This window comes from Heloderma suspectum, chromosome 6, assembly GCF_057233095.1.
Source record: "Heloderma suspectum isolate Gila_16-S chromosome 6, 16-S_ref, whole genome shotgun sequence".
Classification (NCBI taxonomy): domain Eukaryota; kingdom Metazoa; phylum Chordata; class Lepidosauria; order Squamata; family Helodermatidae; genus Heloderma; species Heloderma suspectum.
In genome coordinates, this window is record NC_139463.1 from 2118828 (window position 1) to 2129990 (window position 11163).

General features: G+C 53.0%; 1 long non-coding RNA gene across 1 annotated transcript; it reads right to left on the bottom strand.

Moving 5' to 3' along the window:
- Positions 1-403: 403 nt before the first annotated feature.
- LOC146340367 (uncharacterized) lies at positions 404-10092 on the bottom strand. The gene is made up of 4 exons (XR_014784036.1): positions 9560-10092; positions 2482-2693; positions 1279-1335; positions 404-680 (listed from the first exon to the last, which is right to left on the bottom strand). It is a non-coding gene; the product is annotated as an uncharacterized LOC146340367 (long non-coding RNA).
- Positions 10093-11163: the final 1071 nt, after the last annotated feature.

Genomic DNA, 11163 nt, shown 5'->3' on the forward strand with positions numbered 1-11163 from the left:
CCCTACGTGTGGTTGGTACCCAGCAGCCAGGAGACTAACTCCATTCGAACACAGCATTTGCAGGGCACTGAAAACTACAGCTGTCCTCCAAAGTGCAACATGGACTCGGATGAGACTTCAGCATGTGCTGGAGGAACTCCGCAAACCACAGCATGAATGCCTGGTGAGTAACTATTAAGGCACACTCAGCTGTTCACATAGCTGCATCCTTAGTTGAGAAAAGCTATGGCTGACCTGATCATGCTCCACATGGTAATGATTATCACAGAGTGGTGTGTAACTTATCTTATAGACTTGGTTGCCATAACCTGAAATGTATTTTACCGATTCAGGAAACCAAATTCTGAACCCAGAATTCTGAACCCTTATTCATTAAGCGTAATGACTAAAATGACACAGATTTGCATAAATAAGCATTGTTTGTGTAAATTTATTCTGAAGTTAATTGGACAGTGTTTTTTTTTTTAAAATATAGAAAGGGCGAAGAGGGTGCACAGGTCATGCGAGAGGGAGAGAGGAGCAATTGTGCAAGGTCCTGGCCCCTGACCACTGGCAGCTCCCCGCTGCCGCTGCCGACCTCTGTAACCAGCACTGGCCAGGATCTGACAGATGAGGAGAGTCATCCAGGAAGACTTGACTGCTGCTCTTCTGCGCTTTGCTTCCCTCAAGGTGCCAGACACCTAAGAGAGGCTAATTAACCTTGAGGTTGAAGGAGGAGGAGGAGGGTGTTTTGTTTGTTTGTTTGACTCTGGTTGAAGATTACTGTAAAATTTTAATTAAGTTATGCAAATGAGCTCCCCACTTAGGGATGATAATATGGTGTCTGGCGGTTGTCTGTGTTTATGTGTAGGCAAACACAGACACACACGCAAGCCATTGCATATACCTTGCCGTCATCCTGTGACGTGCACATACGTTCGTGACACCAGGTGCCCTTGACATGTGCAGCGTGCACACACAAACACCACACATGCAGGCCATGCACTCAAGCGCTTTGCACAGGCAATGTACACATGATACACAGCCTGCTTAGACAGTCTCCTGTGCAAGCCCACAAAGCCATTGATTAAGAATCGATGTGTGCAACTGTATTTGGTGTTATGTTGCATTCCTCTCTAGCATGAAGCTTGGCTTGCTTGCCTGAGTCATCTGGAGACAGTGTGGTGTAGTGGTTAGAAGGCTGGACTGGGACTCAGGAGATCCAGGTTCAAGTCCCCACTCAGCCATGAAGCTCACTGGGTGACTTTGGGCCAGTCACTGACTCTTAGCCTAACCTACCTCACAGGGTTGTTGCAAGGATAAAATGGAGAAGATCATGGACTCTGTCTTGGGCTCCTTTGAGGAAAAAAGGAGGGACATAAATGGAATCATACATACACACATACATGCAAAACCGGGAGCTTTTTTCAGCAGGCACCTGCGCTGTGCTGGTGGCACAGTGCAGTCTTCTTAACAAGGTGATGTGTTGGAGCCCTCTGCTCTGGGGTGTGGAGATGGGCCTGAGCCTCCATGGCCTTTTAAAAGGGTTCTGACTCATTTGCAGAAGACTGGTCCACCAGCCCCGCTGTCTAGCTGCGGGATCTCTGTGTCGGGGACGGTGCCCCCTAGCAGCCAACAAGGACAGGTGACCGGGGGCAGCTTGGGAACTGAACGACACAGGAAGTTGCCTCATCCTGACGCAGGCTCCTGGTCCATACGGCTCAGTGCTGTCTACACCCGGGGTGCAGAACTTCAGGCCTCCAGGTTCCCCAGATGGCCCCGCCCCCTTCTCCCAACACTGATTTTTTGCAGGGGGCTTCCTGGCTCGTGTGCAGTTTCCCACCATTCTAGGAGATTGAAATGCCTCCCCTGAGGTTGAGTGATGAGCAGCGCAAGAGTTCTATGCTGACATGGGCTGGTGCTTTGGTTCCAGTTCTTCTGCCTTTGGCCTGCCCCCTCTGCCTTCGCCCCGCCCACCACTGGAACGCAGCCCCCCCCCCCCCCGCTTCTCCAAAATGGAATTCGGCTCAGAGGCTGATGGGCTCAGCCTCTCTGGCCTCCACCAACTGGCAGTGGCTCTGTCCAGAGTTATAGGTGGGGATCTCCAGCCCTACCTAGAGATGCCAGGGTTTGCACCTGGGAGCTTCTGCATGCAGAGCAGGGGCTCTGCCACAGAGCTACTGATGGCCTTCCCCAGGAGCATCTGGGCAGACCTTTCTGGCAGTGGGTGCTGAGCTGGAAAACTGGAGTTCTGACAAGGCATGCATGGGTCTCCCTCTCTGCACAAATAGTCATATGTCTCTCCAAAGAGCATGACTGCCCTCTGGTGTTGAACCCTCAAGAAGCACTTTCCAGCCATTCTGATTTCAGCCTATAATTCTCAGTTCAACGCTGGGGAGTCTACCCTGCTGGGTCTGTGTTCCTCACGTGCCTCTGAGATCCACCAGATAGTTTGATACATCAGTTGCCCCCCCCCCCCCCACACACATACACCAAACACACCTATGAAAGCTGTTTAGCGAGGAGCCCCTGCAGAACTCTTACTGGGCTCATTCAGACTCTCTGGCGTGAGATGCTGGATACACCCGGCGGGTTCCTTGTTCACCAAGCAAATGAGGAAGAGCTCCGTGTGTCAGGGAGAGTCACTGTGGGGCAGGCGTCCTTCCTCCTTTCACCCCAAGGAAGCCCCAGATTCATTCTGCCCCTCCGGTGCACTGTAAGTTTAAAAGAAAGAATGAAAGAAGTTATTTTATTTCCACACAAAGCTATCCACTTTAAATACCCTTTTTATTACATTATCTGCATAGTAATACTAATAATAGATCTTGCTGACAGTTCTAATGAGGCTGGAGAATATAAGGTTTCCAATAAAGTTAATTGTTGCCTTTAATATTCTCATACATTTATACATGGTAAATCTTTAAAGGAAAAAAACACTCATTTCTCTCCTATTAAAGATTCAGGAGCAGCCCAGTCAGTGTCTGGTGTGGAGAATGCAGGCGCTCAGGTTGGCTCATCAGGTAGGTTTCTAACCTGCAGTTGTTCTCTCTGGAGTTTGGGTGCAACCCTTGTACGAAGCACCATCCAGCAGCAGGGAGGAATGGTGCTGTGGATGACAGGAAAGTTGCTGCACTTGTCAACCAGCGCTCCCCCCCTCATCCTGTCTTTTCCCAAAGGAAGGGAGGGAGTGGGGTCCCTTACTGCCATGCTGTGATGGCTGACAGGCAAGGCAACATCTTGGCCATGGGCATCTTCTGGAAGAGTAATTTTGGGAGGAAAGAGCATGCACAGCAACAAGGTTTCATCTGTTACAGTATATTTTAATTTCTCATCTGCAAATCCCATCGCAAATCAACTAGGTTAAGGTTTTTGTGAGCCAATGAGATGCCGGATGGTCCATCACTTTGGTCAATATTCGGGAGGGCTTCTTTCTTCTGAATAACCCCAACAGAATGACTGAAGGCTGTTCATTGTTAATTTGAACTCATCCTCATTTAGGTGCTCTTTACACATTTCTGGAGCTTTGTGGGAGCTGGAAGCAGCTGTCCTGGGGCTCAACAAGTGACATTTTAACAGATCCAGGCAGCTGAGTAGAAACTGACTGGGTGAATCTTTCCCATAGGAATAGGTGAGAATTTTGTTTGGGTCATTTTTTGATGAGAATTTACCAAAGATTTGCAAATTTCTTCATAAATGGGATGGATAGGATTTGAGTTTTATTTTTTTTATTTTTTAATGCATGTGGGAGAATGCAAAAAAGACAGATTCATCCATCCAGGCCAAGAGTTTTGAGTACTGAGGCTTTAAAAGTCTGGGCTTGAATCCTTGTGTATTCAACCATCTTAGTGCTGAATTGGGGTTGCCACCTCTTTTTTTCTGGCAGGCTCCACATGGCAGGCAGGTACAATCTGACCATGCTGGGAATAGCTGTACCATTTGCATTAGGCTGGTACAGATGGGTAAGGGTTTCATTCCGTCTCTTTTTTGACAAAAATGTATCAAATTTCACAAATTTCTTCATAAGCATGATGAAAGGAACTTGATTTTTTAGAAAAATCAGATGTGGGAGAAAGCAAAGCTGCCAGGTCTGTCCACCTTACTTTCTCAGGGCCTCTGCACTCCCACATCAGAAGGTGACTATTCTGTGCTTGGGACCTGCAGCTCCTTCCCAGATTGTGGGATTCTTTAAATGTTACCGCAACCACTCAGGAGCCACTTACAGACACCTAGCTATTAATTAATTTGAAAATAAAACTGCAAATGCCATAGCTTCATTCAAATTTATGGTGCAACCCAGTTGGAATACTTTGTACAGTTCTCATTACAAGGATATTGTGGAGTGGGGAAAGGTGCAGAAAAGGGCACCCAAAATGATCAAGGGGTTGGAGCATCTCCTCTAAGAGGAAAGGCTACAACAGCTAGGAGTGTTTAGCTTAGAGAAAAGGCGAGTGAAGGGAGATGTGACAGAGGTGTACAAAACCATGCAGGGTGTGGGGAAAGTACATAGGGAGACATTTTTCTCCCTCTCTCATAATACGAGATGTAGGGATGGCCTTAAAAGGGATGAGACAATTGTATGGATGACGATGAAGCTATCAATAGCTACTTGTCCTGATGGCTCTATGCTGCCTCCAGTGTCAGGCACAGTATACCTGTGTATACTAGTTGCTGGGAAACATGAGGAGGAGGGTGCTGTGGCACTCATGTCCCACTCATTGGGCTCCCACAGGCATCTAGTTGGCCACTATGTGAACAGAATGGTGGGCTAGAGAGGCCTTTGGTCTAATCCAACAGGGCTCTTCCTATGTTCTTAACTAATTAATTAGAGTTAATTAATTAGCTAATTAACCTTTAACCTGCCTTTCCAATTCCAGGAGGAAATAAACAAGGTGGCTTACATAAATAAGACCAATTCACAATAACATTCAGAATTTTTATTTTAAATTAAAAAACTAAAAAGCCAAAACAAATAAACCCATTTTTAATTTAGATAGGCCATAAACTGACTTGTAGATATGTTGTAATTGATTTAAGCAGGGTGTTTCAATTGGCTTTATTGCTGTTTTTCCTTCTTTATTTATATTTAATATAAATATAAATTTATATTTATATGGCTATTAATATAGCCATATTAATACAGTTATATTAATAGCCTATATGGCTCGAGTCCAGGTTATCTGAAAGACTGTATTCTCCCTTATGAGCCTACTCGTGCCCTGAGATCTTCAAGGGTAGCCCTTCTCGCCATCCCGCCATCATCACAGGCACGCTTGGTGGGAACACAGGAGAGGACCTTCTTGGTGGCTGCCCCAAGGCTCTGGAACTCCCTTCCCAGGGAGGAGAGAGTGGCACTCTCCTTGATATGCTTTTGTAGGCATGTAAAAACTTTTTTGTTCCAGCAGGCCTTTGGGGATAACTAGTCTGGACCTGTGAAAATGTGACATATGGATACTATTTTTGTTGTTGTGGTTGTCTTTTAATGTTTTAATATTTTTTACAATTTTAATATTGATGATTTAATTATATTTTTAACTTTGTATAGCTGTATTTATATTTATAGATTTTAATTGTATAAGTTTTAACATTGTGAAGCTCCCTTGAGTCCCAGTACTGGGAAAAAGGCGGGATATAAATATAATAATAATAATAATAATAATAAATTTATTTAAGCTGCTTCTGTACCACTTGACATCCCAGAATCTCCAAGCGGTTTACATAAAAACACATACAACACACCATAAAAACCAGTGTAAAAACATTATATCAATAAGTACATTAAAACATTACAACAAAAGCAGTAAAAAAGACTGATTATAAGTTGCGGAATACCTGAGTGAAAAAATGCATTTTATTTATTATTTGTGGCATGTATATACTGCTGAAAAGAATAAAACCTCTCAGTGGTTCACAATATTAAAATACAACATTAAAAACACTTCCAACTACAGTAAAAATCCAAGGAGCAGTAAAATGGAGGAGCTTAATTAATGTACTTATAGCCCAGGGAAAGCCTGGGTGCCAAGTGTATTTTCCGGAGGCGTCCAAAAGCCTCTTGGAACACACATGGGAGAGCATCCCAGAGGAGCCGCTCCTGAGAAGGCCTATGTGCTGTTACCTGATGACACACTGTTGGCTGTGGAAACTCCTTTGTTTTTATTTTCCTATTCTTTGCATTTTATATTGTTGTTTCATTGTATTTTATTATTGTTGTTGTTGTTGTTCAGTCGTTCAGTCGTGTCCGACTCTTCGTGACCCCATGGACCATAGCACACCAGGCCTTCCTCTCCTGCGCTCTCTCCCGGAGCGTGCTCAAGTCCATATTCATTGCATCAGTGATGCTATCTAGCCATCTCATCCTCCGTCGTCCCCTTCTCCTTTTGCCTTCAGTCTTTCCCAGCATCAGGGTCTTTTCCAGGGAGTTTTCTCTTCGCATTCGGTGGCCAAAATATTGGAGCTTCAGCTTCATTATCTGTCCTTCCAATGAGCACTCAGGGTTGATTTCCTTTAGGATGGACTGATTTGACCTCCTTGCAGTCCAGGGGACTCGCAAGAGTCTTCTCCAGCACCACAGTTCGAAAGCATCAATTCTTCGGCGCTCAGCCTTCCTAATAGTCCAGCTCTCACAGCCATACGTTACTACTGGGAAAACCATAGCTTTTGTTTTATTTGTATTATTGTTGTTAGCCAAGTTGCACGTGATATGGTGAAAAGGAGGGATACAAATTTAACTAAGAAGGAAAGACACCAAAACAAAGCACCCTATGATAGTTGATCGTAACAATGACAAATCAGCAAGCTACGAAGTGATAAAAGCCATAAACAGAAGGGACAGCAGATAAGAACGGTATGGAGCCCACAAACCAAAAACAACTGTATGAGCAAGGGACACCTGGCTTAGCTAATGTTGAAATGGCTCCGAAGACGCCTCTGTCTACACACCAGCTGTGCCCTAGGTCCCCCTGTCTTCTTTTCACAACCCCAGACATACATTCGGAAAACGACCTCTAGATAAGCACCTTAAAGAGCCTTTGCCAGGCTTGACTCTGGGCTGGGCTCTTGGGCTGAGGGCCCCGCTCCTCTGCACTGCCTGTGCTTGCTTCTCTTCCTCCCCACGGTTGGAAGTCCTTCTCCTCCCTGAGCTCTCCTCTCTCCTTCCACCTGGTCTGTCCTCTCTTCTTCTCCAGTTACTGGGTCTCTCTTTCACTGCATGGTCCTTCCTCCTGCTTGCCCCTGGCCACACTCCTCTGTGCTTCTCTCTCTGCTCTTTCCTGCTCTGCTTCCTTCTTCCACAGGCCGGGTGGACTCTCTCTCTCCTCCCATTCCCAGCAGCGCCCCGAGCCTCCCCCCCACCTAGTACTCCCTCCTGGCCTCAGCTCGTCTGTCCCCTTAGCTCTTTGTCCTTCCTGGCTGCCCTCTCGCTTCCTCTTCCACCTTCGGCCACCCCCGCACAATCACTCCCCCTTTGCTTCCCCCCACTCTCGTTCTGGCCTCCAGGGCCATTTAAATGGCCTGGCAATTTCAGAGAGCCTCTTCTCCCTCTGGCCTGATCAGCTGCAGCTGGGTCGGGTGGTGGGTGAGCCCGCAGGTGTGTGGCACCCCCTCTGATGTCATCGCTGGATGCCAGTTCTCGCGGTCAGGCCAGCCTAACCCCCGTTCCCGTCAGGACGGAAGAGGCCAGCACAGTGCCCCCGGTGGCCCCTCGCCGTGCCCCAGGCCAGTGCTGCTGGGAGGGCCGTGGCGCAGGGGTGGGGCGCGCGCTTGCACGCAGAAGGCCCCAGCATCTCCAGGTAGGGGTGCGACAGGCTCCTGCCTGAAACCCTGGAGAGCTGCTGCTGCCAGTCAGCGCTGACAACACCGGGCTAGGCGGACCGATGGTTTGACCCACTACAAGGCAGCTCCCTATGCTCCTACGTTCCGTTTGTGCCGCCGCAGACTAGCAGGGCCACCCCTCTGGGAGCGGTAATCTTGGATGTGCCCAGTGCGCAGTGCCTGGGGTTTGGGCTCATCCTGTCTGTCACGGGCCCAAACAGAACTGTCCGCAGCTTGCCCCTGGAGCCCTCACACGTTGGACCTGGGCCTTCAGCAGCTTGCAGAGGGACTGCTGGAGTTCTCCAGGGGCGAGCGGGACCTAGCTCGGTGGCGGAGCCCCTGCTCTGCTTGCAGAAGGCCCCTGCCTCCGTCCCCAGCAGCACTCCAGCGAGGGCTAGGAAGGGAAGCGCTGCCAGTCAGCGTCCGCAGTACTGGGCTAGACGGGCCAACAGTCTGGCTCCACGGAAGGCAGCACCGCAGGCACGCAAATACCCTCAAGCGCCCTCACACTCCTTTCCCGTCCGAGGGTGCAACCAACGGAAGCTTCCCCATCGTCCCTGCCTCCCTTCTCTGCATCGCCGCCCCCACGCCTTCCATGGCCCCCACGCCGGGAGCCCCGCGGTAATGCATCGAGGAAGCTCCTGACAGGCTGTGTCTGGATTTATAATGGCTGGTGGGATAATTAAGCGTGCTTTATGCCGACAAACTTTTCTGCAATGCAATTGCTGATTCCCCATAAATGATGCAGGGGGAATTATTACACTCAGGACACTGCCCGCCTCCTCTTAATTTGCTTAACAGAAATAAACTCCTCCATCATTTGAACTGATTTTCTTTAAGATGAAATACATGGCCGCTCTTAACAGGCGGCAGACCGTCGCCAAGCAGCACCACCATAATTGCAAATGTGCATAATGCGAAGAGAAAACTCCCTGGAAAAGACCCTGATGCTGGGAAAGACTGAAGGCAAAAGGAGAAGGGGACGGCAGAGGATGAGATGGCTAGATAGCATCACCGATGCAGTGGATATGGACTTGAGCACGCTCCGGGAGAGAGCGCAGGACAGGAAGGCCTGGCGTGCTATGGTCCATGGGGTCACGAAGAGTCGGGCACGACTGAACGGCTGAACAACAACAAAGCTTCAATGAGGCATACTCCTCACAAGTCTCTTAAGAACTGCAGACAGCTTTACAGTGCAATCCTATACATGTCTGCTCAGAAGTAAGCCCCATTGAGTTCAGCGGCAGGTAAATATGTATAAGAATTGCACTCCAATTATGAATATGCTCCATGGGGTCACGAAGAGTCAGACACGACTGAACGACAGAACAACAACATGGCCATCTTCAGCGTTCAGCGTGGTCGGGCCCCCGCCCCTGCAGGGGCCCCTGGACGTGCCCCCCCCGTGGCACCCCGCTCTTCCCCACCTCCGCTCTGGCCCAGGCAGCGGCGGTGGCGAGCGGGGGGGGGCGCTGCCGCGGCCGGTGCACTGCCGGCCTCTCTGCCTGCCAGGCCTGCCGGCGGGCCAGGGCGAGCGGGGGGCGGGGCTGAGCAGGCGGGCTCCCACGGGGGGGGCGCCCACGGGGGGGGCGGCCCAGGGCCCTGCAAAACCTGGAGCTGCAGCTGCACGCGTCGGTAAAGCGTTCAGACTGCCCGTCCACACCACGCCGAGTGTGCGTGAAGTCACCCTCGGACAGAGTCCAGAGACAGCACACTGGGGGTGGGGGGGTATCAAGGCCAGGGGAGGGTCCCTTGGAAACGGGATTGTTACCGTCGTCGATGATTTTCAGCGCAAGAACATCGCGCGCGCCATTCAGCGCCTTCCGGGAAACGGGCGGGGGGAGGCCGGCCGGCCGGCCAGCAGGGAGGGGCCGCGCTGCAGGGAGGGGCCGCGCTGCGCTGCGCTGCGCCGAGTGACTGTGGCCACCGGGGCGCCGCGACACTCCGGGCAGCCCCGCACGCGGCTCCTCCCGCTGAGCTGCAGCGAATACGCTCTGGCGGAGCGCCGCGGGCCTCGGGCGCCAAACGGGCGCGGCGCGGCGCGCTCACGCTCCCTCCCGGACCATTCCACGGGGGGGCAGGATCGAGAGCGGTGTCCCCAGATTCCCAGACATCACGCCGCGGAAGGCCGGCTCGGACCGCATCGCAGACCCCAGCGGCTCCAGGAGGAGGCTCGGGGCCAGCGCCGCCTCCGCCAGAAGCGCGATCATTCCTGGCGGGAAGCCGAGAGGCTCAGCTGCGCGCGGGGCGGCGGCAGGCCCACGCGGGAACGGCGAGCGCGGGGCGAGACCCGGCCGCAGCTGCGCAGGCGGGCCGGCGCCGCATGCACCCGCGCCGCTCTCCCCGCAGCCCGCCTGCCCGAGGCGGCGCGGGCGGCCGTCCGCGCCTCGGCTTCAGGCGGTCGCCTCGTGCCGCACGCCGCGCTGCGGCCACCGAGCAGCGGCTCCCTCGAGGGGCGGCGGGGCCGCGCGCCCGGACGGGGCGCACCGGCCGATCGCTGCCGGGCGAGGGCGCGAAGACGCCGCGGCTCCACCCGCACGAAGGCGGCTCCACCCGCGCGGCAGCAGGGCGGGAGGGCGAGCCCGCCTTCCCAGGCGCCCGGCGCCCCCCCGTCTGTCCCCCGCGCCTGTCTTCACCACAGCCGGGGCTGCGGCGAGAGGAGGGCCGGCTGCTCGCGGGGCGGCGAAGGCTGCGGCTCCCCCCGCTTCGGGAAGGGCGGCGAGCCCCCCGCGCCCGCTGGCCGGGGAGGACCCGGCTCGCGCGCCCCTCGGCATCGGGCGGCCGCGCGGCGCCCCCGTCCGGTGCTGCTGCCGCGGCGCCAGCGGGGCGGCGACTCCGCTCCGGGCTGCAGTCGGAAGGCTGAAGCAAAGCGCCTCGGGAGCCCTCGAGGGCTCTAAGCGGCTCTGATGGCGACCCAGAGCAGACGCGCTGCCACGGAGCCGCCGGCCTCCGCCGGCCGGCTCGGAGGAGCTGCTTGGCGCGCGGGGGCCCGGCCCGCCTGCCCCTCGTGCTCGGCCCCCGCTGCATCTCCCTGGCAGCCCCGTCGCGGTGGGGCCCAGTGCGCCCAGGCCCCCAGTGTGCCGACCTCTGGCCTAGAGGCGGCTGCCGGGCCTGTCGTATGCCCTGCTGCTTCTGACACTCCCCAAGGCCTCCGATCCCAGGCCTGGGTCCGAGGTCCTTCAGCCAGGCGGTTTACTGGGCTGATCTTGGGCAGTGCCCTCTGCCAGCCTGCACTACCTCACAGGGTTGTTGTGAAAGAAATATGGAGAGACCTCATGGACACTGCCCTCAGCTCCTTGGAGAAAGGGCAAGACGCATTAAAAAACAAAGGCAAAAGCACAGTCAGCATAATTTTGCTGCACAGTCCTACAAATG